The sequence below is a fragment of the Colias eurytheme genome, chromosome 25 (genome assembly GCF_061535395.1).
Source record: "Colias eurytheme isolate Ceu_HAF_F1 chromosome 25, ilColEury1 Martin Lab GWU primary, whole genome shotgun sequence".
In the NCBI taxonomy this organism is placed as follows: Eukaryota; Metazoa; Arthropoda; class Insecta; order Lepidoptera; family Pieridae; genus Colias; species Colias eurytheme.
The window spans coordinates 4391288-4413522 of record NC_143004.1 but is presented as its reverse complement, the minus strand read 5'-3'; the positions used below and the strand labels follow the sequence as shown (position 1 = coordinate 4413522).

At 31.9% G+C, this 22235-nt stretch overlaps 1 protein-coding gene across 1 annotated transcript in view; it reads right to left on the bottom strand.

Annotated features, from left to right (window-relative positions):
* The window catches only part of LOC149897567 (uncharacterized), an 85791-nt gene extending 65565 nt beyond the window's left edge, over positions 1-20226 (bottom strand). Inside the window, exon 1 of the mRNA XM_090116362.1 lies at positions 20130-20226. The gene's annotated coding sequence lies outside the window, so the exon portion shown is untranslated. The remainder of the gene's footprint in view (positions 1-20129) is intronic.
* Between the last annotated feature and the right edge of the window lie 2009 nt (positions 20227-22235).

The window sequence follows — 22235 nt, the reverse complement described above, 5'->3', positions numbered from 1 at the left end:
TGGTATTGTTATTAAATTGATAGAACATTTGTATGAAATGCTATTCTAAGATAGATAATAATATGTAATGAAAACATAACATTTCTTGGGTTAAATACAGGCAACCATCAGGCAACTTTACACAGTAATACTAGGTATATTTATTATTAGAGCAGGCTCCAAGGAGATGTTCGTTTGCAAAAATCGCGGACCTAAATCTGACTTCTGATATATATTGTATAGATCCCAGACATCCTATAGACAGATGTTGCCAACCAGTTTTGTGGTCCCCCTGCCCGCACCCCGGTAATTAAATATGGCATACAAAGAAAAAAATAAAAATTTCCAAAACATGCCGTGTGGGGTATCAAATGAAAGAGCTTATTGAGTAGATCACGAATATATAGCATACTATATACATTTCTTACAATTTCTCTAAGATTTTTTAGAAAATTTACGAAAATGGTCCATTTTTGAGTTAACTTTAAACCACTATAGATTGAAAACTCATGAATATATTTTTTAAATTATTATTTTAAATAATTAACAATAGTCCATTGTTTATGATTCAATTTTTTGCAAACGAAACTCCACTGAGAGTCCGGTCTATATTGTGTTAGTTACTCAGTCATCAGTCAAAATATTGATTAGTTTTATTAAATTAGTGAAATACTACGTATAAGTATTATCTAAAAATACATCCATTGCGTATGGTATTAACATATTATTTACATATTATAAATAAAATTTCTTTCTCTTGAAAAAAAATGGCTACCAATTAAATTAGGCGAGGTATTCTAACAAAAATGTTGCCAATTGAATAAATTTTGGGTAAACTTTTTAGGACCTTTGAGACTTAAGGGTATTTGACTTTATGTAATAATATATTGAGGGTTAAAAGGGTTTTAATGAATAGTCTTTTTTCCATTACATGTACATATTACAAAAGCAATTTCGATATATTCTTTGACTGGTTATATGGAAGTTATCAATTAGGTATTCTAGATCGACTCGTTTAGTGAAAAGTTCTATGTTTGATTTCCATTGACTACTACAGTTCTTTATTTATATTTTATAAATTATATTTTATAAATAAGATATAATAGAAGTTTAGGGGTTACAAAGGTGAGCTGCTTAATAAACAGAAGATAATTACAAAATCTTTGCCACGCGGTTTCACCCGCATTGCTCCGCTCCTGTTGGTCTTAGCGTGATGATAATAATATATAGGTATAGCCTTCCTCGATAAATGGGCTATCTAACACCGAAATAATTTTTGAAATCGGACCAATAGTAGATTAGCGCATTCAAATAAACAAACAAACTCTTCAGCTTTATAATATTAGTATAGATAAGACGAACTTTCCAAGAAAACTAAGTCTAATCTATCTAAAAATATTTGAAGACACTACAATAATATTACATAACCATATTCTTTCTTCTAAGACCTTCTTTTTTAATGCTGCAACCTGATTGATAAAAGGCGTTCATAATACAAGACCAAATAATCGTGAATAGAAAGAAAAATAACATGAATCCGTTGAGAATAAGTAGAATCACGTTATGTTATCAATTTGATTGACGGTGCGAATATTTCCCAAGTACGGTATCTAGGATTTATAAGTATTATATTGTGTGTCTATTATTTATCATACGCAAAGTAATGAGGCATTTTTGAATGGCTGAATGTGTGGATAACTTGCTACAATGTATCGTTTACAAGAATAAATAACCCTGGCCATAAAATGTAGTAGTCCTTCATTGATGACAAAAAAAAATGCTTTTTTAAGATGGAATGGTTTGGGAATATAACATTTATAGCCGGTAAAGATACTCTTCAGGCAATGTGCTATTTCAATATACGATAAGCCAAAAAAAAAATCTCCGCCAACGGCCTTAATTTATAATTTTAAACGTTTAATAATTCAATTTTCATCTGCTCTATAGTCTTGCACATTGTTTTTAACATGTATGTCTGTGTTTATAACCTACTAGATTTCCGCCCGCGGCTTCGCCCGCGTTTTCAAAGGAAAACCCGCATAGTTCCCGTTCCCGTGGGATTTCCGGGATAAAACCTATCCTATGTGTTAATCCAAGTTACCCTCTATATGTGTGCTAAATTTCATTGTAATCGGTTCAGTAGTTTTTACGTGAAAGAGTAACAAACATCCATACATCCATACATCCATACATCCTTACATCCTTACAAACTTTCGCCTTTATAATAGTATTAAGAAAGATTAAGATTAAGATTAAGATTAAGATAACATGTTCAAGGACATTATACTAGTATTATATAGTTGCTATACCGAATCTTGAGTCACAGCTACCCTTATAAAAGAACCAATTCTATATATATTTGCCTATAACAAACTTCATCTTATGTACAAATAACATCGTAAGCCAATCGTAAATTCCCATGACGTAATATAAATCACTCAGCCATGATACTTGTTTTATAAAAAACGTAATCGCCTATAAATCTTTCAGACGGGCGGAATTTGAAAAGTTTGGACGAAAAAGACGTACCTATTAACAAAGCATTCCGAATACTGTGGCTAATGTTGCCAATATTTATATTTTGCGATATTTTTAAAAATCTATAATATCGCTCTAGTATAATAACCCTTTGTAATCCTTCTGTAAAAATGGAATTAATATTTTTTTTCTTGTATTAGCATCTATGTAAACACTTTTACTATAATTTTTTGTTAGAAATCAGAAAACTATTTTTTACGAGAAGTTTCAAGTAAATAAACATTACATTATATCTGGGGGCACGGTAGTGCCCCCGCCAAGACGAGCCAAGCGAGGCGCACGGGCACTACCTACCTTTTCTCGAAGCGCTTCGACGTTTTTTTGAACCCTCATAACTTGGGTTTGGATTATGCTAGATCAACAAAATTTTCGGGATATATTGTCAATAGCGGACTTATTGAACGTTTTAATTACATTAGCTTTTATACTTCAGATTTTATTTATATCTAAAAAACGCTAATTTCGTCACTGACTCACTGATGATCATCAAAATTCTTAAGGTATTTCCTAATGTCCTAGAAAGCTGAAATTTTGTATGTAAGCTAGTATTAGCACATAAACAACAAAAAAATTATAAAACTTGTAACTTTCATCCCCCAACCCCTTAAACTAGGGGATGGGAGTTTGTATGAGACCTGTAATTTTAAATTAAATTTTGATGACGCTAGAGGTCTAATCTAATAATCTAAAACTTGGTTCCCCTAGATATATATATGTATAGGTACTCCTTGTTAAAAAAAATTGTTACAAACAACCTACAAAAAGAAATGAAATCCCACCAAAAACATTTTCATGTAAAATGTTGCCAAGACGAGCCCATATGATTCGCACTGTCAAAAAGTTATCAGATCTCATGTAGAGCCAAGCTTCTAACACTACACGCCCTAACTCTACAAGGCCTAACTTCACAAACTCTACACCTTAGTCAAAATATGTGGCTTGGCCGTTCGTTACTACAAGAACTATTGTATAACACAAAAGTAATGAACAGTGAATTAATTTTTCACCTTACGCCGATGTGAATGTAGCGAAATGGCCAAGCCACATATTTTGACTAAGGTGTAGAGTTTGTGAAGTTAGGCCTTGTAGAGTTAGGGCGTGTAGTGTTAGAAGCTTGGCTCTACATGAGATCTGATAACTTTTTGACAGTGCGAATCATATGGGCTCGTCTTGGCAACATTTTACATGAAAATGTTTTTGGTGGGATGTACCTATATCTAGAAAGAAATAAGTCAAAAGTAATATTTTATAATGTATTAAGTTTCGTATGACGATGAGTTATGAAGAAATCTGGGAGTTGATAGGTTGGAATTTCTCTTGCACGCTCTACGTTTGTCTTCTCTATATTATATTTCTTTTGCACGCCTCATAAGCGAAGCGTTGAGGTGGGTACTACTGTCACTTCGCGCAAAACATCTGATTTTTCAAACTTAAAATGTCTTTATGTATCATACATTGCACTTGTAAGATAATACATACACACACATATTAAGAAAAAACACTATTATTAACGTTCATGATATTTTTGATGTCATTTTTGTTATTTAAACTAGTTAAAAAACAGTTTAAAAAAGTTCTGTCTTGGACGTCCGTGTGTCTGTATGTGCGGATCCTTTTTCTTGTTAACACGATAGCGACCGAAATACTTTACTAATCGAGTCTTTTTTTTTCTCTTACGCTTGAGTATGCTCAGGAATAGAACCCTTTCATTTTTCAGGGTCTGATTCGATGTGGTTTAATTGTTATTAAATAAACAAAAATAATAATTAATAAATATTTATTAAAAAAAAATTATGAGGCGTGCACTTTTGGATTTTCCAAATTTTTCAGTTTTCTAACGTTATCACATCTAATATTTACAACTACATAAACGTTGCTTGTTGTACCAAAATGCCCATTATTTCTTCAACTATAAGCTATGCAGAAAGAAAACTCTCGCATAATAATTTGGAGTTCCAACTGAAATTTACAATTATGTCATATAGTTAAGTGAATATTTCCATCCTTTATGAGCCTTTTAAATTGCTCCTAAAGCAAAGCGTTTTGAGAGCTCTAAAAGGTATTTATATTATTTTTACTATAAAAGCTGTATGCGTATTGTGGGAAGATTTACTGCGGGTGGGTTGCAGTTGGTTTAATTTTCTAAATGCATATTCTAGCTGTCAGTTTATATGGAACAAGTTATTTTTATACGGTTCTAAGATAAAAGCTGTAGACGGTTCCAGTGTTTAGTTGTTTTTAATATGTGAAAGCGTTTTAGTTGATGGTGTCGGTAAATGTTTTGTTTTTCATAGTTTGGAGTATAGAGGTGTAGTTGTGGAAATATAATTGCATTGAAATAAATATTTTACGTAATACATATTTTTGCAAGTAACAAGAACTATGTGCACACTCTTGATAAATATGTTATTTTAAAATAGTGTGACATTAGATGTTCTAAATTTTTACTAGTCGATGTTTGTACACACTAATAGGTACAAGTACCGTATAGAATTAATTTATATTATTCTTATAGTATTTAATGGCTATGTTGAACGAAGATTAATCAAATCGCACATGATTAATCAACAAAGTATTATCAAAGTAATTATGTACAGAATTTTTGTAACATAAGATATATGGATGAAGAGTAAACGACACGACAAAATTTGCGTTTACCATAACCACCATTATCTTATATATAAAAATGAATCGCAAAATGTGTTGGTAAGCGCATAACTCGAGAACGGCCGAACCGATTTCGATAATAATTCTTTTTTTATTATATTCCTTGAAGTACGAGGATGGTTCTTATGTAGAGAAAACGTAAACATGTACCACGGGCGAAGCCGAGGCTGACCGCTAGTCATTAATAAGGTCAGATTGGTTATTATTTATATTATAAAACGATCGTAGATCAGATCAGCTTTTCGAGATAGCATAATATCAGTAAGATCTTCTTTATTCAATTTAGTTAAAAACGTTCGCTATAGCATTATCTTATGTTAAAAAATGGGAGGTCAAAGGCGAAAAACCTTTTGAATTTTGACTCCACATGCTTAGAAACGAAATTATCTCCATAAATGTAATAACCAATAAATTAAATCGCGCGTTGAAATATATTTCTAATTTGCCTCAATTATTGATATGAAAAGAAGCAATTCCTTTCAAACATTTAATTAGAAGTAAGCATTGAACGTCGCAATGTCGTCGTCGTCGTCCTTTCAGAGATTTCCAAGAAAAATCATATTGATAAATATTGACGAATTATGTTTACGAATTGAATACTGACTTTCAATCTCTATTAGATAAATTAGAATATTTTATTGGGAAGCTTCTCAGCTTGTACTTGGTATTATCAGCTACTAATGACCTACATGAAATACGTTTACAGATCAACACAATACATGATAAATCACTAGTCTTGATTGTATAGTTTTTTAAGGATTTCTTTAGAATTATTTTAAATAAATAGAAAAATGTAATGTTGAACAGGATTTCTAGTTACTCTTTAGACGAATGTAATTGGTAACGGTTTTATTAATAACTAGCGGTCCGCCCCGGCTTCGCCCGTGGTACATGTTTACGTTTTCTCTACATAAGAACCATCCTCGTACTTCAAGGAATATAATAAAAAAAGAATTATCGAAATCGGTTCAGCCGTTCTCGAGTTATGCGCTTACCAACACATTTTGCGATTCATTTTTATATATAAGATAGACTATACAGTTGCAACTGTGCATACGGATTTTCAATTAACCAGCTTCATTTTATTAAATAATTTATTAAAAATTGGATATTCTTTTTATCGAGGACAAAAAAAAACAAGTGTGTATGTGGTGTATGCAGTACAAAAATAGAAGAATTTTTTTGAGCTCTGGAAAAGTTAGATGCATCCATTTGTATAATGTATTACATATAAAATCCTCTGATTTATATTTATATTTATTTATATTTATTTATTTATTTATATACAACCATTCCTACCATTACAGTTACCCAATGCGATAGGGAGGTCAAATTTACAATACAATTTGTTCATTAATACAAAAAAAATATAACATTAATTAAGATTATAATATACAACCGCTACAATTATGTTTGATACTCTAGTGACTAGTCAAATACTATAATGATTAATACATATAAAGCTGAATAATACATATTTTTTAACAATGTCAAATTTAAAACATTTTCAATTAAAAGTTAAAAACTAAATTTAATACAAAAACGCAATATTAGTATAATATAACCATGGACGTATAAAAAAAGACGGTCTGATATTTTCATCATAACTGATTTTTTCTAAAAATCCTACAGTTTAAGCGTCTTTCATAATATAATAATATCCCTGATTAATAGGATTTCGCCGAAATTATGGCCAGTCGTAAATACATCGGGGCTGAGTGGAGGCAATTTATGAGACAGTGCCGTCCACGCATTCATCATACGCAAATGTACTGCAGGACTTTGATGTGACGTTTATAATTAGGTTGGTTATTTTTACGTAAATTTATTTCCAGTTTAAGGCTGCAGTCTAGCAAAATTGCGTTTTCAACAAGTTATTTGACAATTTTTTCCCGGCTAATGAAATGATAAACTGAATTTTTTTTTCTTGTTTATCAATTAGTGTTATATACGCAATGCGCGTGAATTTTTTCACATTTATAAAGTATTACTTTATGTTACCTTAATCAGGCCTTCAAGATAAGTCTCTTTCCCCCAAAGACATTTCGAGCTAACTTTGTGCACTCACTACGTTGCAACCGATTACAATTTATACAATCTGATCAGCGCATTATTATCCTTATATAGTCGTTATTAAAAACTGCTGAATACAATTGCCGAAAAACTTATGATTTTCCTAATTAGAACGTTATAAATTCATTAAATTTCCCATTTTTTGCCTTACAAAATCTATTGATAAATACTGCTAAAAGTTATTTTTTCCATTAATTTATTCGAGTTGGTTGAAGACCAATGAGTATTAATCCTTTAAAAAAAAATTTTTTTGAAGTTTGATAATTCTTTAAATATTAAAAAAATATTTAAAATAATTAGGAAAAATCCTAGCGAATTTCTTTAGTCGCGCTCCTTGGGCCGGAGCGTTCTGACGTGTGCTCTACGCTCGATTTTCCTTCATACCGAAGTGAAAGTTGCTCTACTTCATTAAATTTAATATTTTTGTTAATTGATTATTTTTATCTTAGTTTTGTGCAAATATTCGTATTTTTAAACATTTGATTTCGATATGGAAAATAAACGAAAAAAATACGCGTGTAACTACTAGAAAAAAAATTATCTTCGAACATAAAGTTAATGAAACCAAATAGATTGCAAAGGTGATTGGCAACAATTTCTTTATTTTACGGGGTGTCAGTAAAGGGATGTATATTTCTTTAAAACTAAAGTAAGCTCATAAATTTTCTTATAATATTTTTTTTTTGAAGTTCCAAAAATGTTTATTTTTCGTTTGAGAAATACGAAATATAATATAAACTTGTATTGAGAACTTGAACTTCCCAAGTTCATCCGGGGAAATCCCCATACGGGGAAAATGATTTGTTTACTCCAAAATTATATGCCGAGGTGTTTTAATTTTTGACGTGACAACGCAACGTCTTAAATTAGGTTGCGGCTGGGAGTCACTTATGAAAAAGTGTAACGCTCGGTAACGTTACGATGAGTCACCGAACGAGAGAGAGGCCCGCCGAATGCCTTGCGTCTCTCTCCCACTCAACTATGATCGTTGTCACGTAAAATCTTCGCCCGTAAAACCGACTTTACAGGCAACCATTTTTTTCTTCTAGTCATTTTCAACGTAGCGGCATGTTGTTTGATTATTAATTTTGTAACTTAAATACAGGATGTTGGTTTTATATTCTGATCTTACAGACGCGCTGACAAATTTAGTCCGCCATTTCTAGTTTAGTCCACCATCTCTAAGTACCAATATATAACGAATGGATTATCATCACATCATCAAAACTCAGATGTAATGGAAGATCACAATAACATAGAAAATTCAGTGGGTGTTGAGAACTAAACAAACACAAGTAACAGAGACGCGAAGAATAAAAAAAGAGGACGAAAACGATAATTCGTTGATGCTTTCCCTTTTCGACGTATTGTTAGGGTACATCACCAATCTGCAAAAAACAAAACTGATGATTCCCAATTGCTGATTAAAAATGAAAAACAAATAATCGACAACAGTGGTGAAAATTTGCTGATCACAATGAAACATCCTTCAGTGGTAGCAGATTTACTCATTTAAAATGTATCGGTGAACAGCGTAAAGGAGAGGAGGACAGGAAAACATTATGAATGTGGATGGTGGATTGTATACAGGGTGTAATCGTTAAGTATGTGCAGGCGATTATGACGTTATTATTGCAGGTATCAAAAAACTTAAAACTGATATCGAAATTACTTTACCTAATGAGCAAAATGACAATAATAACTTTTTAAAAGTATAACGAGAAATATCTAAAAAATTTACTTTATACACTCCCATATCAAAAAGGGAAAATGGGACTAGTAGAAGTTAAATGTCTAATTCCGGCAAGACATGAATGCGGAAGATGCGGTTAAAAATAAAAAAAATTAATAGTTGAAATACAATGCAAAAAATAACACTTTTGAAATACAAATAAGCAGACTTCTGCTTCTGCAACTAAAGAAGCAGAAGTCTGCTTATTTGCTGTTTGGACTGGAGTGAATCATTCGTTAAAAATAGAATATATAAATAATTATGTAACGTTTAGGCAAAATAAAATGATGGACCATTATCAAGATTTTACATAAATTGCCTACTGTCAGAATTGATTGATTCGAGACTTCAGCATTCGATGCCCATCAAGGACCCATCCTATATCATTCAAGCGATTGAAAAAAAAGAGATAAATCCAGTGCAACCGATACAGCATCAGAATGCTAGCAAAAGATTTATTAGGTTTATCAATATAAATCTATATATTATACATAATATAATAAATCTGTAGAAGACGCGAAGATCGACATCCGCGCGGACGGATTCGCGGGCGGAAGCTAGTCAGAAATAAATATCTTTTGTTTTCATTTGCGTATTTTTCTATTTTATAATTTTTTAACACAAACATTACATTTTTTTTATTATATACAAAATTTGTTTATCCGTTTTATTAGTTAAACTGAACAACTTTCACTAAGAAACTTAGGGCGAAAAAAATGTATAGAGTTATGCATTTTGTATGGAAAGCTTATTTTTTTTTATATTTCGTCCAAATTTCTTTGTAAAAGTTGATCAGTTATATAAACATGAAGTTGAAGATATCAATAGAAAGTATTCGCAAATTTTGTGTACTGATAAAAAAAAATCACCCGGTGTAATTTTCACGAAAATTGTTTCAAATTGTCATTTTTGGTACTTATTACGAATATTAAATTATGCATACGAATGATTTAATTTTTAAAAATTAAGTGGAGCAACTTTCCCTTAGTACATTTGTATTATTTACATATAGGATGACAGGATGCATTTGTTTGCACTACTAGACCAAGCCCTTAAGAGAATAGTAACGACTATATTGACAAGATATAATAGAGATCGATCCGCGGAGATATATTACAAAAATACGCTAAATGTGTGTATTCTGAAATCTATACTTAATATTATAAAGCTGAAGAGTTTGTTTGTTTGTTTGAACTCAGGAACTACTGGCCCTATTTGAAAAATTCTTTCGGTGTTAGATAGCCCATTTATCGAGGAAGGCTATATATAGGCTATAATATATCATTAACAACAGGAGCGGAGCCACGGGGGTGAAACCGCGAAGCGCAGCTAGTAAATAACTTTGAATGTGATAGTTACTATTACAAAATTAATTAAACAGATGTGAATTTTTCTTATATTATGACGTCATTCAGCATTGAAAATCTTTGTCTTTTTTAGAAAATTAACTGCGTAGAATGCATGCAAATACTAAAGAATTATCTGATCTACTTGGTTTTAACTGGGTTGTCTGGCAGAAATTGCTTTTACGGATGAAGTTGAGATCTGCACATATTTATTGTCTTCAAACATATTTGTGTATTAATTACCTGTAACATAAAAGCATATTGTTTTACCTGTTACAATTGTTACACATTAAAAAGCGAACAATAACAAACATTGCTAAGTTTAACCGCGTAATCTCATTGTTTTTGTAATACAATTTTCCTTTAAATTTTTATATTTACTTAAGGTTTTCCTCTGAGGGTGAAAAGGTAAGGCAAAGTACAGTGAAAAAAAAAGCTCAAAACTTTGGTTAATTTAACTTTGTTAAGCTGACGTACTTAATTTGTTTTTAGGGTCTAAAAAAACGCATTTACCTTTCAAAATTAGTTAATTTTTTCGCTGTTGTGTTTTTAACTGTTTATTTCAATGTTTATCTTAATTTGTGAAGCCGTTGTGAAGATTTTCTAAATTTTACAACATTTTTAACTTAATTTACTGATTTTTAGTTTGGTGGATTAAGAATTAATTTAAAAAAATAGAACCTTACAATAAAAATGTCTATTCAAGTGAAACCAATTCTGCTATAATTGAATAAATACAATATACAAAAAATAATACAGTCTACCCGTGACCACGCTCGCTGTTCGAAACGTCGGGAAAATAATAGAATGAATAAATCGCGTTTAAAATCCGTTAAAAAGTCTTTAATTTCTAAATGTATAATACTCGCGTAAAATCAAACATCAGAAAATACTAAATACAATATAGTTGAATATAAGTGATACTCCGATAAGTATACTATACGTTTTCACGTGTAACAAACACATACGCACACACATAAACACGAACACATGCGAACAAGCTTTTGACTTTGTGTTTATTGCATTTCTTAATTCACTCCACACCTCTTCAACTGCTTAGAGATATATTATACTAGCTGTGCTCCGTGGTTTTACCCGCAGTGTTCCGCTCCTGTTGGTCTTAGTGAGATGAGTATCCCTTCCCCGATAAATGGGCTATCTAACGCAGAAATAATTTTACCAATCGGACCCGTTCCCGAGATTAGCGCGTTCAAACAAACAAACTCTATAGCTTTATAATATTAGTATAGATACAATGTTGTATATCGTCATATAGAAAATATACTTTGAAAACATCTAAATCCAATACACTTGGCTGAGTTTGTAACACATTGAATAAAATGTTTTCACTCCATAATACATATTACATAGAGTTAATGGCTATGGCATGGCGATTTGGTGCCAGTGCCAAAACCTTAGATTTATTCGCCTTTGTAACCTCTTTGTTGTCTATTCTTTAGTGAAAGAGTTACAAGTCACTGCTTAGAATTTAGAAATTTTTTCTGTAGTGTATAAAGTTCTACTAAATATTATAAATGCGAAAATTTGTAACGATGGATATATCTTTTACTAGATTTCCGCGGCCTACGGCTTCGCCCGCGTTTTCAAAGAAAAACCCGCAATATCTCGTTTCTGTGAGATTTCCGGGATAAAAAGCCTATGACTTGGCTTCTGGGTCTTCAGCTACCTACATACCAAATTTCACTGTAATCGGTTCAGTAGTATTTGTATGAAATAGTAACAAACACTCATCCATCCATCCACACTCGAAAACTTTCGCATTTATATTACTAGCTTTCCACCCTTTTCAAAGAAAAGCCGTATAGTTCCCGTTTCCGCGGGATTTCCGGGATAAAACCTATCCTATGTGTTAATCCAAGTTACCTTCTATATGTGTGTTAAATTTCATTTTAATCGGTTCAGTAGTATTTGCGTGAAAGAGTAACAAACACACACACACACATCCTCACAAACTTTCGCAAGTTTAGTATTTTTTTAGTAAGTTTAGTATCCTACTCGTCGTCGTAGTATTAGTAGTAGGATACGATAGTAGTATTCTGCAACGCGAAAGGACTTACAGATAATAATCTTTCTATATAATATAACAAAAGGTCTAATAAGACCATGGTTCAAAACAATCGCAAAAGACTAGAACAATCCTAAACGCAAAGAAAACTTTGAATATAATTCATAACTACTCAGACTGCACTAAGCCCAAGCATTAAAAACTTTCAGTTCTGTTTAATTTTGAACGGAACGATTAAGGGTGCACTCACACACATCAGTCACCGTCACGGCACGTCACCGGACAGGATTAAAAAAAAATATGTATCAATAGTTCTAGTATGACTCTGTTCCCACACGACAGTCGCCGGCACGAAATCTATCAGTGACGTCACCGGTCAGGCACGTCAAATAATCTTTCCATACATGTATCATACTTTTATCCCCACTCACCCGGTGCCGTCACGTCTCAGTTCAGTCAGCGTCGTGCTACCGTCAATAATTGCTACATGTTCTCTAGCGTGACACACGTCTAATCACTGACTAACCTGATGTATGTGTTCAATGATTCAGTCAAACCGGCGACGTGACTGACGGACAACATGACGGTGACTGGTGTTTGTGGATACGTTCACAAACCGTCACCGATCAGTCATCGGTGACTTGACGGTGACTGATGTGTGTGAGTGCACCCTAAAACTCCTTTGGAAAGGTAATTATTTTTGTTTGAGTTGAATTTTGCGAGTTCATTAAAAAATATTTAGTTATTAAGCATCTGTTCAATTGCATTGATATGTCACAATGGTAATTTGCTATGGTACCTACTTCTGTAAAACTAGCGGTCCGCCCCAGCTTTGTTCGTGGTATATAGCCTTCCTCAATAAATGGGCTAGTGTTAAAACACTGAAAAAGTTTCCAGTAGTTCCTGAGATTAGTGCGTTCAAACAAACAAACAAACTCTTCAGCTTTATGATATAGGGTAACGGCACCAGTGGTCAGCCAGGCACCAGTGATCAGCCTATTGCGTTGTTTATTGGCCATAAATATCACTGCAATCAAAATAACCAAATCACGCGCACTTAAATAGAAGCTCTGTTTCGTTATTGGTTCATGCATCACGCAATAGGAGCGGCAGGGGGTCAGGGGAGAGAAGTAAACACGTTCATACAGGTGCTGTCCGCCGACAAGAGCAGAAGTGTCATGTTCGCCATATTTTTTGTTTCACGTGGTGTTCTTTTGAAAGGTGAGAAATAACATATTTTAGTATGAAATGTGAGTGTGTTTTATAGATAATAACTTTATAGATTACTTGGAGCATTTAATTTTATGAAATTTGATAAAAAATATTGTTTTTTTAGTTAAAAATTTGAGGGGCTGACCATTGGATACTGATTTTTTATGAAAGATCCAATGGACAGCCCCGGGGCTGATTACTGGGATTATTTCCTAATTGTTAGATAACCCAGTGGTCAGCCGCATTTCAAAATATCTTTTCAAGCGGCTGACCACTGGGTCTCAATCTGTGGTCTCAATGATCCAGTATTCAGCCACGATGTTATTGAAATAATATTTTAAGTATAAATTTGTGTGTAAATCTATAAGTTAGTTAAGTTTTACCTGAAATAATGGTATTATGTGTATTCATATCCAAAAGTTATTATTGTTCCCTTTTTTTTAGCTAAAAATGCCGCCAAGTCAACAGTATCCTCCAGAGAAACTCTCATCTGCCATGGAAGCCATACGAAGTGGAATGCCGATTAGGGAGGCCAGTAGAACATATGGATTATAGATACATCAATAGGACATATTATATACTAATATCGTTGATTTTTTTTAAAAGAATTATTGCTGTTTTTATGATAAGTAATAACAAGTTCCTAGAAAATAAGAAGACACAAATATATTGTAATAGTATGTTTAAAATAATAATGCATTATGTGCGATATACATTTTTTTGTGCTAAGTGAATCGTTGCTATAAAAATGTGATTAATATCGTTGATTTTGATATAACATTGTTTATTTTGATATCATTATGAGTTATACTTACTAAAGGCTGAACACTGGGTTCAACAAGGCTGTTTATTGGTTTTTAGAGGCTGTTCACTGGGACATTGGGCCATTTTTTGTTTAAAATTAATTATATATTTTACTAAGAGAATTATTGTTTTTAATAAACGTTGATTCGAAACTACAATAAACAATAAATCCATACATGTTGTACGTTTTTTTATTCGACGATTGTTGTAGAAATGGCAATTGTCCAAACTTCAAAAAGCTGTTATGAGGCTGACCACTGGTGCCGTTACCCTACTATAGTATTGATATAATAAATAATTCTGATATATTATCAAATGTGATTTAATCCTAGCTTTTATTTTAAATGCAAAAATAGCTCTGACTGTCTGTCTCTTCACGCCTAAACTACTGAACCGATTTGGATGAAATTTTTGGTATAAAGAACGTCTGCATTCCCAGAAGGTATCTGGGAAACCGCGAGGCACAACTATTATATTATAATAATTTAAATTCGAATAATACAATAAATATTTTATACTAATCCGTTAAATCACTATGCAAATACAAATTGCATATCATGTTGGTCATCTAATTTGGGGTAATCAACTAACAAGCAATTTCAGATTTGTTTGGATTTCGGATTAATGTTTATCTGTGGGTTTTCTAAAATAACATTAAATTTATTAAGTGGTGGTTACTTCTTCTATTTAAATATTATTTGTAATCCATGTATTATAAAGCAAACCACCGCGTCTGTCTGTTTGTTCGCCATAAACTCGAAAACTACTGGATCGATTTTCATTCTATGCTTTTTATCAATAAAAAGTAATAAAATACTAACTCAATGCTTAAATATTTAATATTTGAAAAACATAAAATTGAAAGCTTTTTAGTAGATATTTTTAATTATAATTTCATATTTGAACACTCATAAAAAACTCTTTCGTTTAAAAAGTTTCTAGAGTAGGTACTCTAGTTTTGATTTACTTTACCATGAAAACTTTTCCATTGTATATCTAGTAGAAATTATTAACAGCTATTTGTAATGAATGTAAACAAAAGAAGACAATGAGCAGATGTGAGCGAGGTCGGAATCGCGTGAGCAGATTTCTATACCGCTTACAAATAATAATAATGTACGTTATACATTGTTGTATAATTTACTAGCTTTCCGCCCGCGGCTTCGCCCGCTTTGTCTAGAACATAATAAATTATATACTAAAACCTTCCTCTTGAATCACTCTATCTATTTAAAAAAACCGCAGCAAAATCCGTTGCGTAGTTTGATAGATTTAAGCATACAAAGGGACATAGGGACAGAGAAAGCGACTTTGTTTTGTACTATGTAGTGATATGATGAAAACATTCAAAAAATAACACTCTCCTTGAATTTATATATGTACATTACATGTTATCGGATCTTCACTACATAGTATATAAAACGAAGTCGCTTTCTCCGTCCCTATGTCCCTTTGTATGCTTAAATCTATCAAACTACGCAACGGATTTTAATGCGGTTTTTTTAATACAAGTGATTCAAGAGGAAGGTTTTAGTATGTATAATTTATTAGGATTTTGACAAAGCGGGCGAAGCCGCGGGCGGAAAGCTAGTAATAACTATAACGATATGTCATAACATATCGTTAATTCCTGTGGTTAATTCAAACTGCTACAATACATATGAGCAATTATTGTGGTGTTATAACCACTGTTTTTTCGTCTATTTTCCTAAAAAAATATTAATTTTAACCCTTAATTTGGCACTGTAAATCGAAAACTTTCATTTTGTCCACTGTTTTTGAAGTCCTATATTTCTGCACTATTACACTAGGGATATTTTGTAGCATTCGAAATGAGTGAGACACGCCAGGGGATGCATTAAAGGTTCAAGAGGAATGCTCGTTATTTTTGTACTTTTAAGCCTTGTGCTGTTGAAGCAACTTTGTTGCTATATTTCGAAAAATATTGCAACATTACTTTGCTGTGAAATTTTAAAATTTACTAACGAAAGCATGTATAAAAAATGTGTTGATATTGTGTTAACTACTTCTTCTTGAATATTTACACTAATTGCATCAAAATTTATGGAATTAATCGAAATTTTTTTGCCCCTTATTTTTTTTACGACAGTTGACAAAAGCTTTTTACGCTTTTGTTTCAGTTTATTATCTTTTCTATGAGCCTTAAGTTATCTTTAGACCAAAAGTTATACGTATAGTGACATAGTAAGTTCTGTGTAAAAATACATACAAATAAACATTATGTTATTACTCATAATGCAAATGCAATGAGTGACCTGCTATAGATATCAACATTCAGAAAAAAATATAATAACTTAATTATAAACAAGATTTAAAAACTCTTAAACACAGTTGACACGAAGATAAATTGGAAATACATACTAACAAACAATCGTACATATGTACCTACATACTCATACAGCTTAGGTCCTGTCGTCAATATTTGATTAAGGAGTATAATATGGAGTTAAAAAACTAACTGCAACCAAAAAAAGATCGTGTGCGCATCGTGTGAACACACGTGTCAGAAGTGAAACTTCTTTGGCAAGGTTCAAAGATATCAAAGTCGTCGCCTTACACCATGTCGTGACGCTGAACGCGCCTGAAGAAGTTTCACTTCAAAATAATATAGACATAAAGGTCAAATTTAATGATAATACAGGACTAGGTATATAATATAATATCTTAAATAATTTAAATACTGCATTGTTTTATTTCCTAGCATTTTAAAGTAAAAACATTTCAGCGACAAAAACTTTATTACTTCCAGAACAAATTTCTTCACCTAAATAAAAAAAAACCTTTTATTCCTTTGATTTCCGTCTCAATAATTAATTCGACGCAAGTCCGAACGCCACTTCAATCGTTCGAACGAAAACTAAAATAAATGTGTTTTTCTGCGGTTCTCTAATAAATGGTCTAATGGAAGAGAATTTATGTGTTTCAATATATTTCAAAGACGTTAAGACATTCATATAATATAATTGGTTGGAGCATTCGTCAAATTACGTTTTAAATATGTGATTTTCCATTATAACAAGAATTTGCTGTGAATTTATGTGGCTTTGGTCGTAATATTATACTTAAATAACATAATATTATGTAAGCACATTTTGATCACATAAATATTGGCAATACGTGATTTATTAATTATATTATTTAATCTGAAGATTCGAGAAATTACAGCGAGCGTGGTCACGGGGAGACTCGCAGTTAAGTGTTTAATTTCTAAATCTAAACTTATATTATAAAGCTGATGAGTTTGTTTGTTTGTTTGAACGCGTTAATCTCGGGAACTATAACTGGTCCGATTTGAAAAATACTTTCGGTGTTAGCCCATTTATCGAGGAAGGCTATACCTATATATCATCTTGCTAAGACCAACAGGAGCAGCAATAGTATTCGCGTTAAATCAATATCAAGAAAATCAATATATATTGAAAATTACTAAAAAAATACTTGCATGTTTATAATCTTTTGAATTGCCAGTGGCCGAAAAACTAACATCGATTAATTTAACTCTATATACGAATTTATTATTATACAGTTTTAATAAACAGCGAAATAATATTTAATAGAATTTTATAGAATATCTCTACGATTTAATTGAACATTGATGGATTATAAACAAGTTCTCAGAATTGCCGCTCTAAAGGGAAACATTAAAATTGTGACAAGCTGAAGTAATTGCTTCGAAATTTTAAATATTATATAGCAGTTATAATAATGTACGAAAACTTCTATAATAATTTCCAATTTGCACATCACCCTTGAATAATTTTGAAAAGAAACTGTAGGTTATCAATATCATAGAAACTTACGTAGTAAATCTTGGCCGTGGAATTTTTTAATAATAAAATTAAGAATATTGTTACAAAATTTAATGCATTGTCTCTTCATATCCCATACTATAAAAGCTTGTATGTATGTGAACTTTGAAAATATTTTTTATCTCTCAGTAAAAAAAACAATATTTAATTACTTATTTCGTGTGCTACAGGGTATTTGTAATCAGGAATAACATTAGAACTTAGAACAAAGTTATGAAAACTACAGAATATCCGACTGACCGGTTGCAGGCTTATAGTGGGTAGCGACACTGCCTTCGAAGCCGTGGGTTCTATTCCTATTTCCTACCCAGCGAAAATATTTGTGTGATGAACATCGTTATGTTCTGTGTGTTAATTATCTATAGGTATAAGTATAAATTTAAAATTATATATGCATGTCAGCCATTTGGTTTCCAAAACACAAGGGAAAAGCTTAGTATGGGATCAGATAGTGCCGTGTGTAAAAATGTCCTGAAATATGTACTAAATTTTATATACCTAAACTTTTATATACATACCTATCGATATACACACCTCTGAGTCTTTCTGGCGCAATAGCGCCTAGTTAACAATTCAAACCGAAGTGAAGCCAGAATAAAGGCCTAAACAAACTAAGGAATATTTCTTGTAAAATTGTAATAAAACGGAAAGTGGGACAATGAACTGTTAAGCATAACAAGTGACCGCTTGAGTAATGACGACTCGACGCTCCGTGGTTTTTCTTATTTTTCCCCCTTGAAAAGCGTTTTGTAATTCTTCACTAATTTACTAACGAACTTATTGACATTAGCTATTTTTCTTATGAGACAAATGTCCCTATTTAACTATACTATGTATATCTATGCTAGTTTTCTTCCTACGGCTTTTCTCGCGTAGTCAAAGAAATTCGTATGTAAAATGTGTTTATCCGCTGTAAAAAATAACCTAAATCACTTTATAGCTCCCTAACTACCTTGAGATACAAAAATTATACGATTAAAAAGCTTCGATGTGACGTGAAAGAAAGACAAACTCACAAACATTCACTGATAAGGGAGAATAAGTGTAAGACGTTATAACTATACAAAATTCAGTCAGTCTGTTTAATTGCTCTTAATAAGTCCTTAATAAACGTTTAAAAAACCTATTTGTTCTCAATTAAATAAAGAAAGACGAGACATTGATTAGTTCAAACAAAGATTAATGAACTTTAGGCAAAAAGTTGATGTAAAAAAGTTTTCGTTTGAAATTAATTGATGTAAAATTTAGAGCCTTAAAGGTTGACCTTTGTTAGCTCTTTCTCAATGATAAGAAAGACTAATTTCTCTACCTGAGAAGGATATATTTTAAATTGATTATAGTCCACTTTTTATAATGATTATAGTAACTAAACTATTAATCTAAAAATAATATTTAGTTTAGTTATAACGAATATAGATTCGACTATATCGATCGATCTGTAGAGATAAGATATCTTAATAGATTTCAATTTATTACATATATTTTACTAATTCAACAAAATCATGCATGAAGCTTTCGTCGTAGAATAAAAAGCAAACAAATGTATGTACATAAGTATTTACTTATGATTTCATAAACATTAATTATTCATAGTAATGCAATACAATAACAATAACTAATACAGTATAAAAGCTCTTTAAAAAAGTCACCCAAAGGTTCATCATTCGTTAAATCATACTTAAATACACTCACAATTTCAACGCTTTGTAATTTAAATTTATAATAAAACACCATAATTCCACAAGCATTTAATCCCTTGGTAATGATCAATCTCTATTTGAATTTGCACCGTAAATATTCATGACAACAAAAAACAACTTTAAAAAGTGATCTTTAAAGCTCTACGTAATAAATTATATTTAAAATCAATCTACAACAATTAAGCAGTAATAACTAATTCATTATATAGATTATAAAGTTACCTTCAAGGTGGATTATCATCACTTCTTCATACACTACTAATTACGATAATATTTTGAATCGCGTAGAACCGCCCTGAAAGCTTTTACGTCCGACGCGTCGTAGCATCGGGCGGGTACTGAAGCCTGCATCTACATTTACATCAATCGAGCAAATGCTCACTCTAACCCCACTATGTCAAATTATTTTAGTGTAAACAGGCGTAGAGCATTCTTTCCTTGTACTTAGTGCGTTAGAAAATATTCTATGCAATGTTCTAATACTGAACACCTGAAGACGAGTGTTCGTTTATATATGTTACCGGAAATGTATGTAATCCGTCATTGTATACAATTCCTAGGAAATGTATATAATTCCTAAAATCGCACGGAAATGTGTGAAATAAATTATTTTATACACATTTCCTAAATAGTGGAAAAAGACGAATTTTCGGCATATTAAAACAGCTAGCCGTAATGTAATACGGCGGATTATACAATCCGTCTGCGCCAAATATACGCGGGGACAGCAGGACGAGGGGACTGATTACTTGCCAAATGAAAATTTGATTTTATAAGAATAAATATAAAATGATTTTGTGATTTACGTTAAAAGTTAGATAGTTGATTTTTAAAATGTTAATTAGTAAGATAATAATATGAACATAATATTATTACAATTTTACGGTATGACTGTTACCCGATTGTATCAATAAGAGCTATAATAAAAAAAATAACAACGTGTTTTATTACAGAAAGCATTTACTTTACACATTTCCTAATACGATATTGGAATTGTATACAATTCCTAGGAAGATTATACATTTCCTAGGATATGCATGCATTAAGTAAATAGTTTTTTAAACAATATTTTATACATTTCCTAAATGGTATCGGAATTGTACACATTTCCTAGGAATTGTATACAATTCCTTGATTTCATACATTTCCGGTAACATATACACTAAAAGATCACGTAAGAATGCTCTTGCTCTGGCTGTATGTTCGTTTGATGTAAATGCACCGTAATAATATGGAACACCGGCTGAATTTAAACGAAACAATAGAACGTATATCAGGATTTCATACATTTCATTTTCGACTATATCAGCCTTGATATAAAGTTCGTTTTGATGAAACAACGATTGTAAATACAACGTTTTCAGTTTTGAAGAGTAAATATGAGTACCGAGTACACTTTGAGAAATCTAGCCTATGGGAATAATTAATTAATATTTTAATTAGCCATTACTTGTAATATGGATGTATATCTTCTAATATTTAAAACAATCCTATTAATATTATAAATGTGAAAGTTTGTATGGATGTATGGATGTATGGATGTATGGATGTTTGTTACTCTATCACGTAAAAACTACTGAACCGATTACAATGAAATTTAGCACACATATAGAGGGTAACTTGGATTAACACATAGGATAGGTTTTATCCCGGAAATCCCACGGGAACGGGAACTATGCGGGTTTTCCTTTGAAAACGCGGGCGAAGCCGCGGGCGGAAATCTAGTATGATATGAAAGAGAAATGAAATGAGCACATTAAATGTCGATATTACATTTGGGAAGTTAAATCCTGTATATTTCCTGAAATTGCGTATATTTAAGATGGTCATCAGAGAAACACATCATGTCGAAGATATTATAAGTGTAAGGACTAGAGAGAAAATAATATAGTACTTTACTCTATCTGTCTGTCTCTTCTTCATGCCCAATCGACTCACCCGATTCTGATGAAATTTGCTATAACGATAGTGCATTGGTTTTATCTCTACATTCCCACGGGATCGGGAACTCTATGGGTTCCCTTGGACACGAAAACCTAGTTATAAATATTCATAAAAATAGCCGAATCTGTGCAACGGTTTATTATCAACGTTTGTTTTTATTAAGTCAGAACCAGCGATCGACACACAGTAGTTGAATTGGCAGCGATCAGTCCGCCATTTTGTAAATATTTGGCCATCAACATCGTTACGAGGTCTGTTAATTGTTACTGCTGTTTACTCGTGGTTCGATTCTTTGGTTAGTTTTCGATATAAATAGGTCAATCTATTTTTTTTTTAGTATCTAGCTAAACCCTAGACCTTATTAAACGTATTTGCAGTTAACTA